Raw genomic sequence first — 23,864 nt, 5'->3', positions numbered from 1 at the left:
TGAAATCTTTTTAAATTTTAATAATGGCGGTTAATTTTAAAGAAATCAGTACTAATCGGGTCGCAGTTGGATTAAAACAATATCCAATAAAACAATTGGATTTGATTATGTTTTAAATTCATTTACATATTTCTTTTAAAAAGGCGTTGTTCGTGATACAGCTTTCGAAAGAATATCAACAAATATTTTCCAATTGATCAAGAATATAGTGATAATTGAAGCGGACCGCATAATTAACATACCAAAGTATGTTACAACTGTTTCCTTACATGAAACGAGATCAAGTCAGGGCTCGACATCCATAGTTTTTTATCGAACTCATCAATATAGACTGCCAAAATCCAATTCCAGAAATAAGGCACAAAATTAAAACGTTGTCACTGTCTATTCCTTTGAGTTTCTTCTAGGTGTTAAAGTTAGTTCTGGTTTAAATCCGCTGTACAAATTTGGACAGACTCCAAAACGACAACCATAAATATTGGTTATATATTTCAATTATGTCTCAAGCTTTTTCTATAAGTTTGTTAACTAGTTTGTATTAAGACGTATCAAAATAATATTTGTAGTATCTTTATTGCAGTGTCTATTTGTCATATGACCGGTTTTCAACATTTGAATTTCTAAACCATATTTTATGTAAACTTAATAATTTTGTTCAAACAATTTGGCATTTATTTATGACATCAACCACGAAATGTTTACCTGTGTCATGGTAAACATAAGACATCAAAATTGAGTAGAAATACCAGAGCAAACTTATTCTAAAAACTTACGTCTCATGCCTTATGTAAACATTTATATATTTTATTAGAAATATCGTTGGAGTAAATTCAGATTTTTGCTAAAAATAAAATCAATATCGTTGCCAACATTTTGTAAACAATTGAGAGAGTACAAAATAGATCAGTATTTTATTTACACACATACGCCGTTGTAAACGTTTACCTTTTCAAAAATAGCCCCATGATATAAATACAAAAAATTTATTGACTTAAAAAACGTCACTTCATTATAATACACAGAATGTATTCTGCTAATATTCCTTTATGTTTATGAAGAGCGTTTGTTAGGCAAATGTTGGTAACATTGTTTATTGTCCTCGAGAATTAGGGAACCATAAGGATGTCACATCTTAAGGCCATTTAACTCTTTCAGGTCCCTTGTCCATTACAATAGACTACGAACCGTTTATTTCTCAATTAAGTAATGGTGGTTGCTTAGAGATTATTTCTGACTATTGCTTGATCTTTACGCATTGGTTTACTCATAGATACATAATATAGTATATAGGATTTACTGAACACAGATGTGTCACTGCGTTTATAGGTTCGGCATACGATTATACGGTTCGATTATACCGAAAGTCCGGCAACTTTTATTAAATTCCTTAAAAAAAGTAACGAAAGATAACTGGACCAATGTCGTCAAAAATTGTGAAATTTTAATAATAATATTAAAGAAGTTTGTCGACCTATAATCATTCCTATCAGGCCGGACTACAAATACGATTCAGAAGGAGAAACGGAAGTTCATAATTTATAAGTTAATCAGTAAGTTTTTAATTTATCTACATTGAGTAATAGTCATACATTTAAATAAAAATCAATACGATTTATCTTCTTTAACATTTATTTTATTTAACATATTTAAGGTGATAAATAGTATAAGAGGAAAGTCTGTTTTTGTTGGTCCTGAGAATTCACTGTGTGATCTGTCATTGGCTGCTCCACACGTTCTTACGAGTACAAGGCAATTCTTGACCTATTTTTTTATACAGCTCACATTGATCCTATGAATATAAGTCCAACCAAGATAATGATGATTTCATCATTATAATTATGGCTTTACAACCCTGCGTGTGAGTCCTAGCCTCCCTAAGAATATCTCTCCAGTCGTCCCTATTAATCGCCTTCCTCCGCCGCAGCACGTATTCCCATATTTATTATGTTTTTATCGATGTTATCAAGGGTGGCCATCCTTACCTGCTGTTTACAGCTTTACAAGATTTGCATTTGTAATGAGCTGCCAATTGCAACTAAATAAACTTTAATATATATATATATATATATATATATATATATATATATATATATATATATATATATATATATATATATATATATATTAGAACATTATGGAAAATATATTAATTCATATTTAATTAGAAATCAAAAAACGATTTGCAATGGAAATGAAAAACAATGACAAAATAAATCAGAATAAACAGAAAAGAAAGGGTTACTCCTGCATATAGGTAATCTAAGTTGAGCGCCCCAACAATATTGCCTGTTGAAGAGCTTATAATAGTATGCGATTATTAATACATTACTTAATACATTCGTAGAACTAACAGATAAACTGGTGCATAATATATAATGAACAAATAATTAGACGCGAGATAAAACCACGATTATTTTTCTTTGAAATGTGAAATACTAATAGTCCAGACAAATAACTTGTCCTGAGGACATCGCAATAGTGTAAATAACCAGATCTTAAGTTTTTCTCTTAGGTAATATGTACCTATAGTAAGAACACCTATACATTTACTGCAAAATTTTTTTGAATTATTAACAATTTAGTGCGAAAAATGCGTTTTCTTTTTTTCAAATTTTCGGTCACCATGAAAAAGGTATGTTATCTGTTAAGAGATGGAAAAGCCTTCAAAATCACGTTTAATTTTTTTTTAAATAATTTATTGCTCTAAAAACAGCAATATAGACAAAATCATTATAATTGGTTTCAAATGAGTGTAGAGTAATAAATCATGAAGTGTCATAAAATTTGCCTGAATTTCGGTGTCGTCATGGGCGTAGGCAAATGGACGGATGTCAACTTCGTCGTCAAAAATTGATGTACCTCAAAATATCATATTTTGGATATTTTGTGATAACCAATTTTATTTAATTTTTCGATTAACTTATTCTTCAAACTCGTATTCCATTATATGGTCATTAAAGCTAATTACATTTTTATTTATAAAAACAAATTCACTTCCTTACTGAACGAATAAAAGCATTAGAAGAAACTGATAAGGGTATGACGCACCTCCTAATATTACTAAGAACTAAAATAAATCAACATGAAGACTAATAACGCGTATTGAGGTTTTACTTACACTTTCATTATAATCCCTCTTTTATTTTATTATTATCATTCGACATTCGAGTTAGTAATTGTTACTACACCAATTAAACGTACAGTAATATTGTGATATAGAAATAGTGAAAAAGTTATAAAATGGCGACATTTACTCCAAAGAAAAGAGGTGTAAAAAATTCTCCGCTATCTGTTAGTGAAAAAGTTATAATTTTAAATGTATATGATTGCATAAAACACGATCACCCTAGTTTGTCTGTGCAAGAAAGTGTTGAGCGATGTGCCCGAATGACTGGAATTGGACAGTCCACGATTTTTAAATTATTGCGAGAAAGAAAGATATCAGGCCAGTTCCATGCAAGAGAAAATCAGGAAGACCAATAAAAATCTTAGGTGAAGACACCAAACGTGACATTCGAAGAAAAGTTCATTCGTTTTATTTTAAAAAGGAAATACCCACCCTTGACAAAATACTAATGGAGATAAGCCAAGATAACGATATTCCTTTGATATCCAGAAAACTTTTATGGAAAACTTTAAAAAGCATGAATTTTTCCTGGGAAAAGCACAATCGAAAGGCACTATTACTGGAAAGTGATGAAATCATTTGCTGGAGACGAAAATATTTGAGAACTATAAAACAGTACCGCAGAGAGCACAAGAAAATTTTTTATCTTGATGAGACGTGGATAAACGAAGGTTATATAGTCCAAAAAATGTGGCAAGATAAAAATGTAACAAGTGCTCGCCAAGCTTTCATAGAAGGCCTTTCGACGGGTATTAAAGTGCCTTCGGGAAAAGGGAAGAGGCTTATAATTGCTCACATTGGAAGCGAAGAAGGATTTTTAAAAGAAGGTTTGTTAAGCTTTGAGTCGTGTCGGACGGGAGATTATCATGAGGACATGAATTCGGATGTCTTCGAAGACTACTTCGGGGAAATGTTAAAATTTCTTCCAGCTGATTCGGTCGTGGTTATGGATAATGCAAGCTACCATTCAAGGCGCATAGAGAAGGTACCAACTTCAGCTTGGAGAAAGCAAGAAATTATTAACTGGCTGTCAAATAAAGGTATTCAGTTTGAGACGAATTCAATAAAGAAGGAACTACTAGCCGTAGTAAAACAACATAAATCTCGCTTCATAAAATATGCCGTAGAAGATGTAGCAGAAAAGTATAAAGTAACTGTGCTACGCCTACCGCCATATCATTGCGAATTAAATCCCATAGAACTTATATGGGCACAAGTTAAAGGATATGTTGCAAGGCACAATACCACATTTAAAATGAAAGATGTCAAGGTATTGTTTGATCAAGCCATTATGTAAATCACATCAGAAAACTGGCAAAAAGCAATCCAGCATGTTTTAAAAGAGGAAGATAAAATGTGGGAACTGGACAACTTGGTCGATCAGGTGGTTGACCCTATAATTATAACACCAGGGGATGATGACAGTTCTTCGGATGAAGACTATAGTGATGTAGAATTGTAATAACGTATCCAGTAAAGTTTTTGTAGTTTTTGTGAATAAATTGATTTAAACTCCCCACAAGTGTTTCAATATGTAAAGTTCATTCGTGTGTGTTTGTGAGTATTTCCCGATTTCGGTTCGTATATATTTTATTGTTACATTTTATATTTTTTTAATAACACTGTTCTGCTGTATTACATTTTTATTTCCTTTAATATGATTTTTAAGAATGCATATTCTTTTGTCAATTAACCCACTAGCGCGCCTCTGGCTCAGTGTTTATCTGTCGATAACAATGGACTAATCCCTTAAAACAGGGTGATACCTACCTGCTCTTTATGAAACGACAGAATTTTGCAATGCGGACGGAATTTATTGACGGATTATTGACGGATTACCCTGTAGCGCTTTTGAATACTTCATGAGATTTTATTACTCTACACTCATTAGAAATAGATTATAATTGTTTATAGCTTTAGTAAAAATTAACTTGCACGTTTGTGATTGCTCTCAAAGGAGGGAATAGTGTTTAACAAACCCTCAATATTTCAGCTCGATCCATTAATTAGTTTAAAGTTATTTAAATTATTTATCCCACAGGTTATTTTTAATATATGAAAAATAACCTCATAATAAGAAAAAGACTTACTTTTAATGGCACCAAAAAAAGTTTTTAAAACAAATTAATTTTTATAACCAAATAGTGTTTTGCAAAGCTATTGTTACTTTAAACTTATAAACAATTAGAAAAATTTTTAAACTATTATTCGTAGATAATATAATTATATATAATAATAATTATATTTTTGCCTATTTGAAAATGGGCAACAAAAAACTATAAATTATGCCTAAACTATACTTTAAAAAGGTTCTGAAACTGATTTCTTGCGGCATGACCCATATACACATAATATTTAACCTATATATACTTTATAGTCAGATATAAAATTAAAATAATTATAATTACAATTGGCGAAGATAAAAAATTCATTACATTGCTATTATTTCATCCACTGAGACAAACAATAAAACAAAATGATATATTTAATTATATTAAAGGTTTTATAGGTCAGAAAAGTGAGATAAGATTTATAATTTAACTAGTAATCTTTGCGGTAAGCAATTTTATTAGATAAAATACTGTGGATTTATGAATGGAAAGAAAATATCAATCATTAGCCTTACCATTGTTTAAAAACCTTACTATAGATAAAAGTAATTTGCCGAAGCATAGACAACACAACAAAAAAGGAGAAGCAAAATATTGATTAGAATTAAGATTAAAATAATTTAAGAAAGTCAGTTAAAAAAAATAACACATCATCAAAAAAATTAACAGAGTGTTTTCTTTGTGAAAATTTTCTATAAGTGATACATTTCGTTCAGTGATATGCATATATGGTTGTGAAACCTGGATACTCAAACTAAATATATTAAGACGCTTAGAAGCCTTTAAAATGTAGATTTATGGAATACTGATGATTGGAAATGAAGGTTCAGCAAGTGGAGTTGATTTGTAAAATAAAAAACGAAAATCTGCGTATCTTCACCATATTATAAGAAACAGTAGAACAAAATGTTAAAGTTAATTATCGAATGGAAAATAGAAGACAAGAGGGACTGGGAAGACACAAGCATTTGTGTTGGAAAACATAAGATGTTGGGCTGGTTTGAATGTACTGTATCGAGCTGTACAAAATAGACATTACTTCGCTAAGAGGGTTGCCAAACTTAACGAAGATATTATCATAAGAAGATTCAAGGGTGCTTATAAAAGTATTTGTATTTGAATTTATTTTTACCTCAAATATTTGTCATAACAATTGCATACATCATCTAAAATAATTTGGTAACTACCGTTAAAAAAATTTAATACCGTTAGTCTATTAATTATGCAAAAAGATTCCAACCGTAAAGTTGCCTCCATCTATCTATCGTTCGTCGACAAATCCAAACAAATACCACTTTTAGCCCAGACAAATTAAGATACGTTTTTACCACCAAGAATGAGATGTTTTAACCAAATAATGCTTTAAATATAATGTGCAGAATAATTTTGAATTCGGTTCCGCTGAAGAACTTGCTTTTTGTCGTTAAAAGTATAAAAAAAGTTTAATTTCTCTTGCTTGATATTTATTGTCTAATAATTTTAACTGTACTAATATGCAAGTGCTTACTTTAAGTTCTAAAATAACTAATTTACAATAGATAAAAGGATTGTTAAAATATCGACAAGTGCCTATCTTTAAAAGGACTGGACTTCCAAATTTCTCGTTTATTTTTGCAACGAGGTTGTTGATACATATGCGCTGCTTCACTTTGAGTTGTGCTGAAATTTCGTTGCTTTGATGTGTTCGTTATAATTGTAGTATTTTTTTGTTAATTGTTTTTGAAACTGTCTATCTGTATATAAAGAAAATGTTTAGACCATGGGAAAAATCACCTACAGTTTTTCGTCCACGGGAGCAAGAGAACCTAAGTAGTAGTAGAGAAAGTGTAATAGTCGACAATCATTTAAGTGTTATAAAAACAACGGCAGTATTGTTTGGAATAAACAAACCAAGAAAGACTGGATGCTGGAAAACCTAAACATCTTAATATCTACTTAATGTTTAAGGAATTTGGTTTACGAGGAATACGATAAAAATGTTATACCAACAATTGATAATTATATACACCAAGCTTGTTACCATGGGAAGAACCTGTCACTGTACGCAGACGGCTGACAAAACTTATATTTAAATACAAAATCGTTAATAAACTTCGAAAAGTAACAGGATAGTACATTGGCGTTTACGTTATTAAGAAAAAAATTCAAGAACATCGAGACCCAAAACGAACAATTTATTCTTTAGACGAGACATGGTATGACACGCATAATACCGCTAGCAAGGGTTGGACTGATAATTCAATTAAGTGCCAGCTGAAAGGAGTCCGAACAAAGGTTCGCTAATGATTATTATGCACTATGGATCTTCAAATGGTTGGGTGCCAAATGAGTTAAAGCTTTGCGAAAAAAAAAAAGGAAAATGTACTGTAAATTATCATATATTTCTAATACATTCGAAGAGTGGTTTAAGGATACATTTCTTCCTAATATAACACCCAGCAGTATGAGAATTATGGACAATGCCAGCTATCACTCCAGACAAAAAAATTCCGAGTAGTTCGTCTTCACAACAGGAATAAATAAAAATAAAATAAGATTTCCTCTGAGATAATTGAGTATCCTCTGAGTATTTTGAAGAGAACTATAATAAGAAAAAATAATTACTTGAAGTGCTTCTTACTAAAACATATGACATATATACTGGACACGATTGAAACAGAACATGGCCATACTGTTTCGAGGTTACCCCAATTTTTTATATTTTGAATCCCATTTGGTGACAAGCAAAAAACAAATTCTGGGGAAAAATATTTTTCCAAAATTTGACGCGAACGTGATTTGATTATTCGATATGAACTTTCATAGATCACAAGTACCGACTGAAAAAAAGTAGTAAACCTTGTAGTTAAAGTAGAAAATGAATACAGCAGACTAGAACAATTAACTTCAAACAGTGGACAATTTATTATTGATATGTTGGATAGTGACGATGATGAGAGCTAGTCTGCGGAAGAAATATTTTAGACAAGGTACGCTAATGTGATGACTATTTCAGTTAAAACCATTCAGTTTTTCATTACAAATTGTTAACTTTTGTTTTAATGTTTTTGTTTACAAAAGCATTATTTTGTTAAATGTAAAATACTTTCCCGCAGTTTTATTTATATGACGTCATCGTTAAACGCTAATAGAACATTCCTATGTATCACTAGTGTTTTTTTCGACAGAGTGGCAGATAATTTTTCGATGTTTCACTTTTAACCATTTAAAAAACAAAGAAATATAACGTTTTATTTGTTTTTCCAAAATCAGATTTTCTACAAATAATCTAATACTCTATAACATATATTACAAATCGGTATTTTATAATTTAATACTTACATCAATAAATTTGTGTGGGTGAAACAAGCTATATCGCGATACGTCCCTGGACAGCGGCTACTTGAATTTCTTAAACATTTATAGAACCACTTTTTTCGATGGGCGATAGAAATATGGAGGCAACTATAACCCGTTATATCATAAACAACACCTTATCGGTTTCACTTTCACATGTATCATGACTCACGTGATTTTCAATAGGAATGGAATTTTTTAAATGCGATAATCGGTAGTTCTGTTTGATGAACTTTGTATTACATTTTATGCTAATCATTCAAGGAGACGAACTATAGACATGTTGAAGTAGATCATTTATCGCTGATTGCTGTTTTAGTAAAATTGTGATAATGATGATTTTGTTATGACGAAATATATTTTAAGATAAATTTAATTTTATTGGCGTATCATGTAAAAATATTAGTATTTATAACAAACCAATGCAAAAGTCAACGGGATGAGCTGAATTTATTGCAAAGGGTTATTTCAATAATTTTTATTTAAAGATCTTATATTTAGCATTGGACATTAGCATCTTAGGACAGAAAACAGAAGCACTTACATTACATGTGGCTTAACAATAATTATTTTTGGGTGACAATTCGGAGAAAATAATCGATATAGATATAATATATTTTGATTGCGTCAAGACGAATTTATTTTTCTAACAAAAACGTTAAATGCATACGTTTGTGATAATGGAGTACGGAAATTGAAAATAAACAAGAATGTTGGTTAAAAAATTACTAGAAATCAAAACATTTAGAAAAAGTTGGAGGCAGATATATATGACTTGCAAAAATAAGCATGTCGAAATGAGATAAATAAGTTCTATATAATGCAGTAAACACCAAAAAGTAACCTACAAAAATACTTAACAAAACTATTTCACTTTATTTAAATAATAAGATAAAAAAGAGAATTTCGGGATGATATAATCTTCAGAAGAACTTCGGTATAATGCAACAGAAAATGGAAGACATATCTCGGAATAAGCCACAATTACGTTAAAGACAATGATTGATAACAGGTAGGAAATGCAAGTAAAACATAAGGCTACCTTAATGATACGGATGGCAGAAATCTAATTGAAGCATGAAAATAAGAAAGGATCCACAAGAAAAAAGGAGGTATATGGTCACAAGTAGTATTTAAATCAGGAAAATAAGGAAAGATTTAAACTAATAATTCTTCACACTAAATCGAATAGAAAGTGTGTTGAAATAAAGTTAGAAAAACACTGCGTTTTGTTAGAGAACAATGAATTGCATGCTGAATATGAGCGAATATAATATATAAACATGAAGGCGAATGAACCATATAGTGCTAGACTAACAACCGGGATAAGACAAATATTTGAATAAAAGAAAAATTTAAAGAAGCGGCACAAATTTGTGGTTTTAACAAGAAGATCAGCAGTGCAAATAGATTGACCAAAAAAAATAGAATCAACAAAATGATAATTATTGATTACATGATAACTTTGTCAATTTATTATAACTCCAATAAACCGGAAAACAAAATTCTTATAAATTTATAAAATGTCAGATTTTTTGGGTTACATTCATACACTATTCGTCGTCTTAGTTCTTTCAATGAAGCAGGAATGATATTATAAATCTTGCTTTTAAAGGAAGAAGAAGTAGAATGGAGTTAAATCGAGGATCTTGCTAGTCATTCAATAAAACTTCGTTCAATCCATTGCCTAGCAAACTGTTCATTAAGTTATTGCCGTACGTTTATGCTATCCTCAAAATTTTAAACCCGAATTGTATGCCTTCAATAACGACGTGAACGTTTGACGAACTTTTATTACGTGAATATGGTCACACTGCTCTACCTTCATTCTATCCGGATTTAAATCCGACAGAACTAATATGGGAAAAGCAAGTATCCTTAAAAACAATATCGCCCAAAATAATACATTTAAATTGGAATATATGTGAGAGCTGGTGGTACAACTAGTTTCTGGAATAATCCCAGATAAGCGGAAAAAACGATGTAATCATGTGATTAAAACACAAGACAGTCTTTATTATATGGCTAAACTGCTTCCAAGAAAAATCTTAAACCGGGTAAGTGCATGAGATTAGGCATTCCGAGAGACAGGAATATTTATCTTTACCCGTCTTTATTATATGGCTAAAACGCTTCATAGAAAAGTCTTAAATCAGGTAGAAGTTTTAGGTACATGAGATTAGGCCTATTTGTTAGATTTAATTATTTCTTACTACTATTCTTACTACACTTACTACTATTTATAATTTAAAAATCCATTTTATTAAATCGATCAATACCCAGAACCCAGAACTAAATATTGCTTTTGTACAATGAAAATAGTTTATCTGTTCAGGTAAAACGTATTACGAAGGTATTATTGTTTTGTCTCATCAAATAGCTTTAGTTTTAGCTTACTGAACGTAAAACTGGTAGATACGTCAGAATATGCAAATTAGTCCCGTCTATAACACGTTTTTCAAAATCCCTTTTTTATCAGTCGCAGTCTGATCCCATTTCAAGAAATTTTTTTAAATAAAATTTAATAAGTATAATATATTTTATATGAGTGATGTAGTACTAATAGCCGACACGTGGAATGCACTGAATAATATGATTGAGGAGCTACGCAGAGAATCCCTCAAAAAAGGACTGAAAATGAATTTCAGCAAAAATAAACTATTGTCAAACAAAGATGACAAACCTATGATAAACATCCAAAGGACATAGATAAACACGTAGAGGAATATACATAACTGGGTCAAAATGTCAAGGTAAGCAGAGAAAAGCAGACGTGTAAAAATGGGATGGGCAGCATTCGGAAGACTCTCATACGTACTTCAATGACTGCGAACCAAAGTGTTCCTGTATCCTACCTGTACTTATATATGGAGCTGAAACCTGGACATTCACTAAAGTAAACATGGAGAAAATCAGAAAAACTCACAGAGCTATGGAACGACAGATGCTGGGTATCTCACTCAAGACCATAAAACCAATGAAGACATTCGTAATAGAACAAAAGTAAAAGATGCTGTCGAACAGGCAGCTAAACTGAAATGGAGATGGGCTGGACATAACGAACGTCTTAAGGATGGCCGATGGAATAAAAAAATCAGGAATTGGCGGCCATATGAAGCCAAAAGACCACGAGGAAGACCGCAAATGCGCTGTAGCAACGATTATAAAAGAATTGCAGGACCAATGTGGAAACGCCTCACAAACAACAGAGATGAATGACGAGAATTAGGAGAGGCCTATATTCGGCAATCCGAATAGAGAGAAGGGCTTTAAAAAAGTATAAGTGATGAAGTTGCTTATCTGGATGAAATTATAAAAAAACATGGAAATAATTTCAACGCGTTCTGTCATAGAAAAGACCATTTCTAATCATATCAACAACAGTTCAAACAACTAAACTTTTTACAAATTTCTTTAAATGTAGTTTTTGACAAGACGCAAAAAAATTGTCATTAGCACTAGCAAAACATAGGAGTTACGTTTAGTTTTTAAGAGGTGTAACATTTGTAATAAATTACTTTTTCGCAAGATCAGAGTTAATATGAAAAGAAACATCGTAGATGCCTGACTTCTCCAGCAAAATACATATATGCCTAATGATGTGTCACACATAATATATTCCTTATTTAAAATTGAAGGTGTGAAGTACTGGAAGGGAGAGTTGACAAATGATAGATGTCTATATCCTTAAAAGATGACCCATTTGAATTAAAAATCGAACTGCCTCAGCGTTTCATACAATATAATGAACATTACCAAATACCAAGATGGGCTTTCTGAGGGGTCATCCCTGTATTTAATTGAATAAAAAGTTAATAAATTGGAAAAATTAAATCCTTTATAAAAAAAATTTTGTGTTTCTCTAAGATTTAAGAAACACCTTTCGCATATGATAATATTAAATTTTAGCTAAACAGGGATGGAAGACAAATTTATAAATAGAACAGAACAATTTCTGCTCGGTAAGTAAATTCATAGGTAATACGTTCATTATTTTAAAATTAACGATTTTAAGTATCTGTTGCAAAAAATATGTTGACGTTTAATCTAATCTAGTTGCAATTACTTAATGTGTTTTGGAAGGTTGTAGAATTTGTTACGCTATGAGAAGATATAGGTCATTGATAAATATGACAATAATTATCGTAAAGTACCGAATCAAGACATGATCATTTGCTGTATTTTCTCGCTATCAATTACTTTATTTTCCCTACTATAAATTTATTTTCTGATAATTTCAATCGTTTCTCTCTCGTGTGCCTTTAGGATAATATGCCAGTTTTCGATGTACATAATATGTCAAATATGTATGTCAAATTTGGAATTTTAGTTTTCTTTGGTATTCCTGCGGCCTGGGTAGTGAATTCAGAGGTGAGCGTGCCTTGATAGCAAATGATGTGGGTCCCAACTACAAAAATAAAAATTGCTTAGTCTTCATCTCATATTCCTTCCAATAGCTACGCCATTCTTCGTATCGGCAGTTTATCTTTTCGGCGTTACATTACCTTTTATATTGCTAATTTGACCATAAAATTTATATTTTCGGATACCTATTGTTATGCTATTATTTTATGAAACGTGTATGATTAAAATATTTTGATGATAATGCAGTGGAAGGACAAGGCACTTAATACGACCCTGGGCACTTTCTTGCATAGTCCTTTTATTTGTTATAATGTACAACGTAGTCACATATCTCAAAGGGTACGTTGACATTGAAGACGGGTTCCACTGACCTTAAATATAATGTCTTGAAAAATGGAAATGGGTGTGTAGGAACAGGAACTAGTTGCATTTTACAAAAAATTAAACAAACTGGTTTTAAAAATGGCATACAAAATGTGAAGCAAAGTTAAGAGACTTTGCCCTGAATTTTTAGATTTTCGAGCTAGCTATATTTGGATGGGTATTTGGGCACTTTATGACTTTAATTAACATTTTTTACACCCACAAACGTACACTGAGATCACCGCACATGGTCATCCGTTCTCCATATCAAAGTCCCGTACCGAGAAATTTGAACTTAGACCGTGAGATTAAACTCCAGTCGTCAGAGATGAAAATTCCACTGACCTCTAAAAATCATAGGAACAGGCTGAAATTTGCTAACAATATCAATTTTAGTCCCTAAAAATGATGCGAACAAGTTTGCCACTACAACCCCCGGGCTTCCCCTAAAACCCCAAAAAAGTGGGGGACGGAAACGGAAAACATCGATTTACTTAGAATCTATACACCGTAGAAAAAATTTTTTCAAACAAGTTATATACCTGAGAAAATTTTAAACAAAAAATCGATTGCCTGTAAAGTCGGTTTTACGGGCGAAGATTTTACGTGACAACGTCTTTTTCTCGGTAGAATATTTATTGATATGAATATTATTAAATTGCACAATAGGAAAAAGGAATTGCCGCTATAAACTCAGTTTCTCAACTTTTGTGTCAATCTAACAATTAATCAATCAATCATAGTTTACGATAATGAAATATTAGTGTACAATTGAGGAGCAGACTTTCTATATGCATTTTGTCCATTTTTTCAAATTTTCAACCAAAGATGGCATCGCAAACTTATGTATATAGCCACCATTTTGTGTCACGAAAGACGTTCTAAATGCATTCTATTGTCTGCAAATTAAATGAAAAAAATACCTTGGACTTTCTATGTGCTGTATGTCCATTGACGGTAGACGAACTAAACGAAGTTTGTCCGTGCGCTATGGACTAATTGCGATTTGTTTGTCGTTGGCGGCCGTTGTCGTTGTATAGTTGGTGTCTATACTGTTAAGTTTGTTTTATGTGCGTTGGTTTTTCCGATTTTAAACAAAACAATATATAACAATGGATGTAGTTGTGACAGGAGATCATGTAGTTGGTGATACGGACCACGGTAGCAGAAAAAGAAAAAGATATCTAACTTCTAAAGTAAAGCTTACCTAACATTGCGTAAAAGCAATGTTAGGTAAGCTTTAATGACTTATAGGTTACTTTTGTATTTTGGTATTGTTTACACAATAGCATCTTAAGTTCTTATGTTGTTGTCGTTAATATTTTAATATCATTCTCTTTTCAAGGCATTCAAATCATTATCCTAATTTTAACATTTTGTTGATTTTCCTGTAATCACGCTAATCGAAAAGATTTTTGCTGTAATAAAGTATCCGAAGACGATATTAGGACAATTAGAAGTATGTTTTATGAAGCAATAAACAAAAATCTACAGGATAATCATTTGGGGCATTTTATGGATGTCGAAAAACCAGATAGATGTCGGAACCGAAAAATAAAAAGAAAATCCCACAATTTCTTTATAAGATATCATGTAAGTTTTACTTACAAAAAAATCTTATTTAGCATTAAAAGGTTTTGTTTAGATATTTTAAAAACACGGTGAAAAACACAATATGAAGGTTTTATTCTTTATTTTAGGTTTGGAAGAATGGAAAAAAAATTTACATTTGCCAGAAATTCTTCTTATCCATATTTAGTGTCAGTCAGAGACCCGTAAATACTATTGCTCGAAAAATGCAATCTGGCAGTGGTATTATTGAGAACCGTGGAGAAGACAAACGGTCTTTCAAGAATGTTGAAAAATTTGAAGCTGTTAAAAAATTTATAGCCAGTTTGAAAGGACATGAAAGTCATTACGGGCGTGCTAAATCTCGGCGCATTTATCTATCATCTGAAAATAATATTACTATTTTATGGAATCTGTACAATCAAAGTACTGCTGAGAATTTGAAAGTAAATTACAAGTATTTTAGTAGGATCTTTAATAGTCATTTTAATATTGTATTTGGAAGCCCTGCTACTGACGTATGTGGTTTTTGTGTCAGGACCCAAACTTCTATTAGCCTTTGTAAAGACAAAACTGAAATAGAGAAACTAAGAACTTCTCTACGTGTACATAAAATACGGGCCAAACAATGTTTTAAACTAATAAAGGAAAAACCGGAACACACTGTTTCCTACTGTTTTGACCTTCAACAGGTTCAAGTCTTACCGAAAGTGACAATTCAAGATGCATTTTACGCCCAGCAGTTGTCTTTTGATTGTTTTTGTGTAACCGACGTGGATATTAAAAAGCCAGTTTTCTACACCTGGATGGAACATCAAGCAAAAAGGGGATCTGCAGAAACAAGTTCTGCTCTACGTGATTTTCTTAATAAATCTGAATTTGGATCAGGTATAAAACAGTTAAGACTATTCGCAGATGGTTGTGCGGGGCAGAATAAAAATGCACACATGATGCATATGCTCATGCTATGGTTATACAGAGATGCCCCACAAAATATTAAATTTGTGGTACTTATTTTTCCGGTACGCGGGGTTCATATTTGCCAGCGGACCGTGTTTTCGGGCAAATAGAAAAAGTTACACGATCCTACAGTACAATAAAAACCCCTACACAATATTATGACAATTACTCCAAGAAGGGAGAAGTTAAACAACATGGTAGAGACTGGACTGTTTATGATATAAAAACTGCGTTAACCTGTTTAAAAAATATTGAAGGAATCAGTGCAGCCAAACGAATTATTATTAAGAGATCACAAAACAACAACAATATTTTGCTTAAGACCGAACTGTTCTACAGAAATGATGGTCCATCCAAAAAATTCCAAACATTATTGAAACGTGGAAAGAAGCTTTCGACTTTACACTTACCTGCTGTAGAACTAGAAAAACAAAATTAAACCAAAAAAACTCCAGAGCCTCTCGAAACTATTAGTGGAACTGTCAGGGGTGAATTGCATCAACGATCCTGAGCTAACATGGTTACAACCAATTCTTTCTGACACTGGTGAGCAAAATGACAATCAAGTTAACCTTGGCGAAACTGAGGATGATGACGTTATCGAAGGAGCTGAGTACTGTGATTGCAATGATGATGACCATGGGGACCTTTATGATATGTAAAATGCCATTATTGTTCCATTCATTTTTAAACATTATTTTGTATTTAAAAATAAAATACTATTTTTATGAAGCTACTTGAGTTTTTTGTCTGTCATACCGCTTGGTGTAGACAATCAAAATGCGTTTTGTTCAAGGATGACAATCTAAATGCAGTTTGTCCAACAGTTTTTTCAAGTTTTTTGGAATATTATCAATACTAGATTTTTAGCATATAGGTATAATATTTGAATGATTTTTCATCCATATTTTAGGTATATCAGTTTTTCGTTCAAGTTCTTGTCAAACGCATAGCAGTTTTTCTCTATTTGCCAAAATTACAAAAAATGGACAAAATGCATATAGAAAGTCTGCTCCTCAATTATTTACCTTTATTGTTGTAGTTGTTGTAAATGACGAATCTACTCACGAATTGAAGACAAATCTCACGATCTCACGATTAAGGTCTTATATCTTACGATTTTTAAATTTTTTTTAAATTTCAAGTGTTTCTAATAAAATGCATGGGAGGAAATCAGCTTTTTTTAGATTGTCACCTTGAAATATTCATAAATTGACTGTATTTTTGTATCAAAGTGGGCTACTCCAATTAACTCAATTAATATACACAAAATAATATAAACAAAGCTTAAAAGGTTCTTTATGCTTTGAAAGTGGTTTATAAACAACTGAATTGTAATGTATATTTTACCGCCTTTAATAAATATGAAGTATAGACTAAATTTTGTGTAAAGAACAAACATTCAACAGACCTAATAGTAAAAACATATTGATTTAAGTGTGAATTTGAGATAATCTGCTGACAAAATGTTAAATCCTAAGAAAACAAAATTATGTTTTTATGTATATTCATTATACTTAATACTCTTGGGTAAAATACCTCATATCATATATGTCTTTAGACAGTTAATAATTTTCATTGAAGTTTAAACTATAAAGAATGTTTACAATCATTGCTCAATATTAAATAGATAAATCCATAGCAATATTATAAAAGAATATAGGTCCCTAGGTAATTTCCTAAAATTATATCTGATACTGGTGGTTCCCCCTAAAATAGGACACTGTAAGCACTCCACATTTTCACTACAGACACAGCTGACGATACTTTCAACGATTTTCAACTTTAGCGATTCAACGCGCCTAATTCTCTAGTGCCGCGCGCAGCGGACCGATCATGTTTTAGTGGGAGAGAGACGCAAGGCATTCGCCGGTTCGGCGGGCCTCTCTCTCGTTCGGTGACTCACTGTAACAGACGTGAGCGGGCGTTACACTTTTTCTTAAATGACTCCGAGCCACAACCTAATTTAAGACGTTGTCACGTCAAAAACGTTAATTAGCACTTTTTCTGTATAATGAACAGTTTTCTCATAAACAACGCTTGAAGCGACCAGCGATTTTGAATGTCACTTACGCGAGTAAAATAAATTTTTTACATAAAATTTTAATCCACTTAACGCTAAAAATTCGATATCTTTTGATCAGAGTTGCGCGATTTTTTCATTTTGTAGGATTCTTATGAGATTAATAAAGTTTATCACTTCCATTGATCGGTTACTACGGTATTTCAATTATTAGAGCATAATTTTCAAAACCTCTAACATGTAATTTTTATTTTGAGTTTAGAACATATATATGAAGCATTTTAAATATGCCCAAAAAAACCCGAATTTAAACTTTTACACTACAAACGATCTAAAACGTTTAAAACTCCTTCTTTTCGACTGCACAAGTATGTTTTTCAAAACTACACAACTCCAGCTACAAATTCCATTCTATGCCGTCTTCGTGGAAGCATTTTCGTGATGCGAGATTGTTTCTAAAGTAAAAGTTTAAATTCAGCGTTTTTAGGCATATGTCAAATGTTTCATATTTGTTGACAAAATTCAATGTTTGTTTCTCAAAAGTCGAAATTTCATGTTATAGGTTTTAAAGATTAGGCTCTAACAATCGAAATTGATATTGAATTTTTACCGTTAAGTTGATACAAATTTTAATTAAAATTGATTTCGCGCGCGTAACTGACATAACAACTGCTAATAAATATTTTTGTTCAAAACTCGACTACATTTTCTTGTTTGAAAAATTTTTTGCTACGGCGTACAAATTCTTGGTACATCGATGTTTTGTTTTCCTCCCCTATGAGGGGAGGTTTTGGGGGAAGCCTGGAGATAGGAGTGGCAAACTTTTTGCATCTTTTTTGGATCCCTTTTTTGGGCTGTACAAAACTAACAGCAACATTTTAAATTTCAACAGAAATCAATTCCAAACTTTAATTTTTGAGACTGATAAATGTGTGTATGAAAAATGAATAAGAGTTTAAGTGCTAGGAACAATATGGCCCACAAAGAGAGGTTATAGGGAGAGATAAAAAGAAGAGGCTGGCGATCGAGTAGATTAGGCTTTTTTTTATAACAACTACATATGAAATATGACCTACCACAGACGTCGCGTTAGTTAAAGGTCTCTATTCGATAAAATATATTAGATATATATGTATACTATATAATATTAAGCGTAGGAAGTCAGAAGATATGAATATATGTATTATAAAACTTATATAGTATATAAGTATGCTATGATTTCAAATGAGATAGAGAATATTTTATATTGGCAACAATGACTACAGTACGTCCAGGAGTAGCAAATACAGCAGAGGCCTTATCAAATTAATCAAATCATTAATTAACAATCAAATTAATCATTTCAAAAATTTGGTTATTGTAATGCTTACTCTAAGTGTTGTTTAGATGATAGGCCTGTAAGAACTGTACTTGCGATATTGCGATTTGTGGCACTTTTAAAATGAATGAATTCTGTTCAAGTGGTTAAATAGACGACGAAGAAAGAATTGCTTTAAGAACAGTTCAAAGCGACTTACAAAACACGGATATTGGCCTCAGCATTACCATCGTAATTAGCGCAATCTGGCATAAGATCAAGAACGGCATATGTTTTGTGAAATCCAGAATCGAAATGCTTCTTCATGCTAATTTTTACTGGTACTTCTCTTTTTCTTTTGTTTTAGGCAAAGTTGTATAGAAAGAAATAGCCCATTTAAGCGATCTAATATGGTATTTCTTTAAATGCTAGTATAAAAAAATTTAAACTAAATTCAGTATTCAGCGCAACGCTTGCTTCTTAACACGTACAATACACGCCAAACTTATATCAGGAAAGTACTTGTCTGAGTCAGCTGAAATAATTTATTAAAACGGAGTGTCGCTGGAAGTGATCGGCATTTGGTGCATGGTTGTCAACCACGCTGAGGGCATGATGAGCAACCAAAGTATTAAAGCAATAAGTAGTAGTAGACTCAGCTTGCAATATCGCAAGATATTTAATATTACGTAATTATAATTCATTTGTGATTCTACTACTGCTTTTCAAAACTGCGACTACTCGCTTCGAAATACAAATACATGTAGCTGCGTTTATTTTTGACATGTTTATCACTTTTCCAAACTCAAAACACGTTCTGTAAATACGTATGCACTTCAATTATGTTGGCAGTCAACCCGACAATATTTGAGATTCTATTTATATAGTTCAATAAAAAGCTCGAGTGGTTTGCAAATATTTGGCAAAACGGAATTAATTTAGAATATATTTGAATAACAAAGCGCAAAAAGATGATTTATTAATCTGTTTTCTAATAAAACAGACCCAGAAAAACTGCTGCTGTGTCTAAGACTCAACTTGAACAAGAAAGAACCAAAAAACATTACTTATACACTTGATGCGAAGACTGGAAACTTTTTTGGCTAGAATTATAAAAGAGAAATAAAAGCTGGGGAGAGCGGGGAAGTATGCATCCAGAGGGTCCCAGTAATAAAGTTCTTTTATATAATAGATGCGATAAAGAGCGGATGGAACAGGGGAATTACTACACCACGAACGAATTTTCCATCCATCTTTAATTTAAATTTCATTTAGTAATAGTATCTAGTTCATTACTTTTTCAACACAAGTTTTTATGTTTCCTTCTTATAAGACATCTTGATTTATTCTATATTGAGCCAATTCCGTAACTTATAATAAATCAAAAAGTGGAAATCCAAAGATTTCTTAGTTTTTGAAACCAAAATTCAGATTATTGTCTAAATCTGAGTCTTCTACAATTTCAAAGCAAAACAGACGATACATGGACCGACATGGTAATCTAAATTTGCATTCCACGATATATCGATTCGTCTAAGTAAAAACTTTTTGTGAACTGGTTTTTTATACCCAAAATGAGTAAATAAAGATGCAGAGTCAGTTAAGATTTTCACGTATAGTGTCTCTACTATTCGTTTTTACGTAATTCGTTCTAGCAGGATTCCTGCACCTTCAGGTCTTCTGCACAGTGACCCTGACTAGTCCTGCTAGGACGAAATACGTATAAGCGAATAGTAGAGGTACTATACGTGAAATTAAATCTTAAGTTCAGTTCACGAAAAGTTCTTGCTTAGATGAATCGATATGTCGTGGAATGCAAATTTAGATTACCATGTCGGTCCATTCATCATCTCTTTTGCTTTGAAAATTGTAGAAGGCACAGATTTAGACAATAATCTGAATTCTGGTTTCTAGAACTAAGAAATCTTCTAATTTCTACTTAGCATCTGTATGGATATATTATTTAAATATTACTTCCTTTTGACGGAAGAGAATTGATTTCACATTCAGGGCTTCTGCACAGACGCTCTGATGAGTACTGCTAGGAGTACGTATAAGCGAATAGTAGAGACACTATACGTAAAATCAATCTTAGCTGCCTTTTCTTTATATTAAATAACGTATTTTTCAGCAATTTAACAATAATAAAATCCTATCTTTTTTAAACTTATTTTAATTTACTTAAATGTTTTTTTTTATTTTCTTCATTTTGTTGACTATACAATTTATAGTACTTATAGAGTTTTATGTGGATACCCTATAATTATATTTGGATGAAGATCTTATATATGACAATAAAACCCAATTATTTTAATAAAAATTACATTAATTACATTACATTAAAAAAATATCTATAACAGAGATTATAGGAATTTGTGATTTGAATATTGCATAACATTATATAATATTAGCTTATAAAAATTTAAAATGCTTAAAAATATTCAGATAAGAGTTTGACCTGAATACGCGGGTATATGCAAATTTGTACAGGTTTATTTGGACTGTAATTGTAGATATATCCCATTATTCTTTCATAAAAACTACCATATAAAAGGCTCATACAATCGGTTATTACTAATCGGAACGAAAAACATACTCGATCAATCAATGCTGCTGGAATACTAATGAGGCTTGAATTGTGGATTTACACAAAAACACTAAAAAAAGCAAGAAATAGTAAAACCAAATTTCCAGACTAGAAAAGTGGAAACTTATTCCATGAAAAATGTTTAAAATTACAGCACAGAAGATCTAGTAATTTGAAGATTTGATGTATAAGATTCGTCAAGGTGGCCACGATAAAAGCTACATTATAGAAAAACCTGAAACCGAAAGCAGACCAAAATAAGGATCCAAATTTGCGGCAGCCCACAACAAATTATAATAAATTATATGTACAATTTATGCGATTCAACCAAGTACAGAATATTAAAACGCTAGAATGAGATCAAAAACGAAAAATTACACAAATTAAAAGCCAGAGTACAGCAGTATAATTGAAGTTATAAAAATGTGCAAAAATTAGAACAATTCACAATAATAAAAATACTTATAAGCTATAAGCTACATTTTTTCAGCAAAGTTAATATGAAGTGCAAAGTATGAAAGTAAAACATGTACAGAACAGAATCTTAGATAGATAGGTACTTAGATAGGTAAGTTTTCTCTGTACTCATATACAATCAAGAAAGAAAATAAAGAATGAAGACAAGAAAAATAAAGAAAAGACAATTTCGTTTATTTCTTTTGAAATTGGTATGTTTATTAAGTATAACGATAAATACATGGCAAAAAAAGAAAACCAAAGTTTTCTCTACTTTAATCTAAAATTCCGTAATTTGAAAGCACAAAACCTTTGGTATGCAAAAATTCATATCTAAAAATAGAAACACACTTTCACAAATGTCTCTATGTGGGTAAAAGTAAACTCAAAGAGAATATTTAATTTGAACATGCATATACTTATAGAATTTACAACCGTTATCGACCGCCTGCTGCGTTATTTACAGTGATACCAATCTAATAGCTTTACAATTTTTAGAATTTTCTGGACTTGTACAATAATGTAACGAATGTATTAAATACTTGTAGTTTTATTGATTAATTTACGAAGTTAATGAATTGATCGAATAAGTAGAATTATTATTTCAAATTCAAGTAGTACCTATATGTACACCTGGCCGCAGTAGTAGCAGGTAGTAGTACGCCTATGTTAAGAAATGTGTCAACTATTTATAGAAAATAAATTTTTGCCACCGAAGGTCAGTAACTTTATACGGAAGCCAAAACAGATCATAATTCAAAGCTCATAAAAGTTGAGGTTAGAATAACAAAATTTAGTTTTTCACTTACCGGTTAGTTAATTAGAGAGTAGTTGCTTCAAAAATTCTTTGGAAATATATTCGAAAATAATCACAGTTAGTTTTTAGCACTAAGTACAATCACGTCTGTTCAGCTCGGTTCGCTTTACAGAAATAAACTTGCGGGGCTTTTTGTGTGACCTGTTGTAGACGATAGACGGATTTTATGTACGGTCTTGAAACGCAGGGTCTTGGATGCTCGTCTCTTATTGGCCACAGGCGTTCTGTTCACGTTTCAGAATCGTGATTCTGTTGGTAAATATTTTACGTTGCAATTTTAAGCGCTGAAAAAGATTAAAGGTTGATAGATAGCGTGGAAATGGTTTTCTTTCTAATATTGTTATTGATGAGTAAGAGTAAAGTTCCTGAGAATTTAATCAATTGTAATGTGTTTACTGTATTATACCAGAGTCGGAATCGGAATGTTACTTTTGTGGCTATGGAACTTGTAAGGTATCTTCGGGAATACAATAACCATTCAACTCTTTCTCAGATAGATTGATAGACGGGGAGAAATGAAGGAACATCCGAAAAATTAACTCATGCAGTCATTATATTACGATACCTGTTATAGTTTAACCTTAAGAAGAGGAGAAGAAGTCTTAGTTTAAATTAAAAACAAAAATACAGTAGGTATATTTTTTGATACCTATTTCCTAATTTCCTATTCTGCTGTACAACTCTGTTTTCATACTCAAAAAATATTCTTTTAAGTGTAGAATAAACGCTCCAGAATATCCATTCTGCAAATGTTCATGTTCATGTTTTCAAGTCTCATTAGTCTCCAAAATTAACGCACCATGTCAAATGGACCATGATTCTGTAACTATATTTCTTCTGAACCCTTAATTGG

General features: G+C 31.6%; 1 protein-coding gene across 1 annotated transcript in view; it reads right to left on the bottom strand.

The window, feature by feature from the left end:
* The window catches only part of LOC140450186 (uncharacterized), a 39,460-nt gene extending 16,275 nt beyond the window's left edge, over positions 1–23,185 (bottom strand). The window contains exon 1 of the mRNA XM_072543646.1: positions 23,004–23,185. The gene's annotated coding sequence lies outside the window, so the exon portion shown is untranslated. The remainder of the gene's footprint in view (positions 1–23,003) is intronic.
* Between the last annotated feature and the right edge of the window lie 679 nt (positions 23,186–23,864).

Source organism: Diabrotica undecimpunctata, chromosome 9, assembly GCF_040954645.1.
Source record: "Diabrotica undecimpunctata isolate CICGRU chromosome 9, icDiaUnde3, whole genome shotgun sequence".
NCBI lineage: Eukaryota > Metazoa > Arthropoda > Insecta > Coleoptera > Chrysomelidae > Diabrotica > Diabrotica undecimpunctata.
Note: the sequence above shows the minus strand (reverse complement) of the source record. Positions and strands in the feature narration are given on the sequence as shown.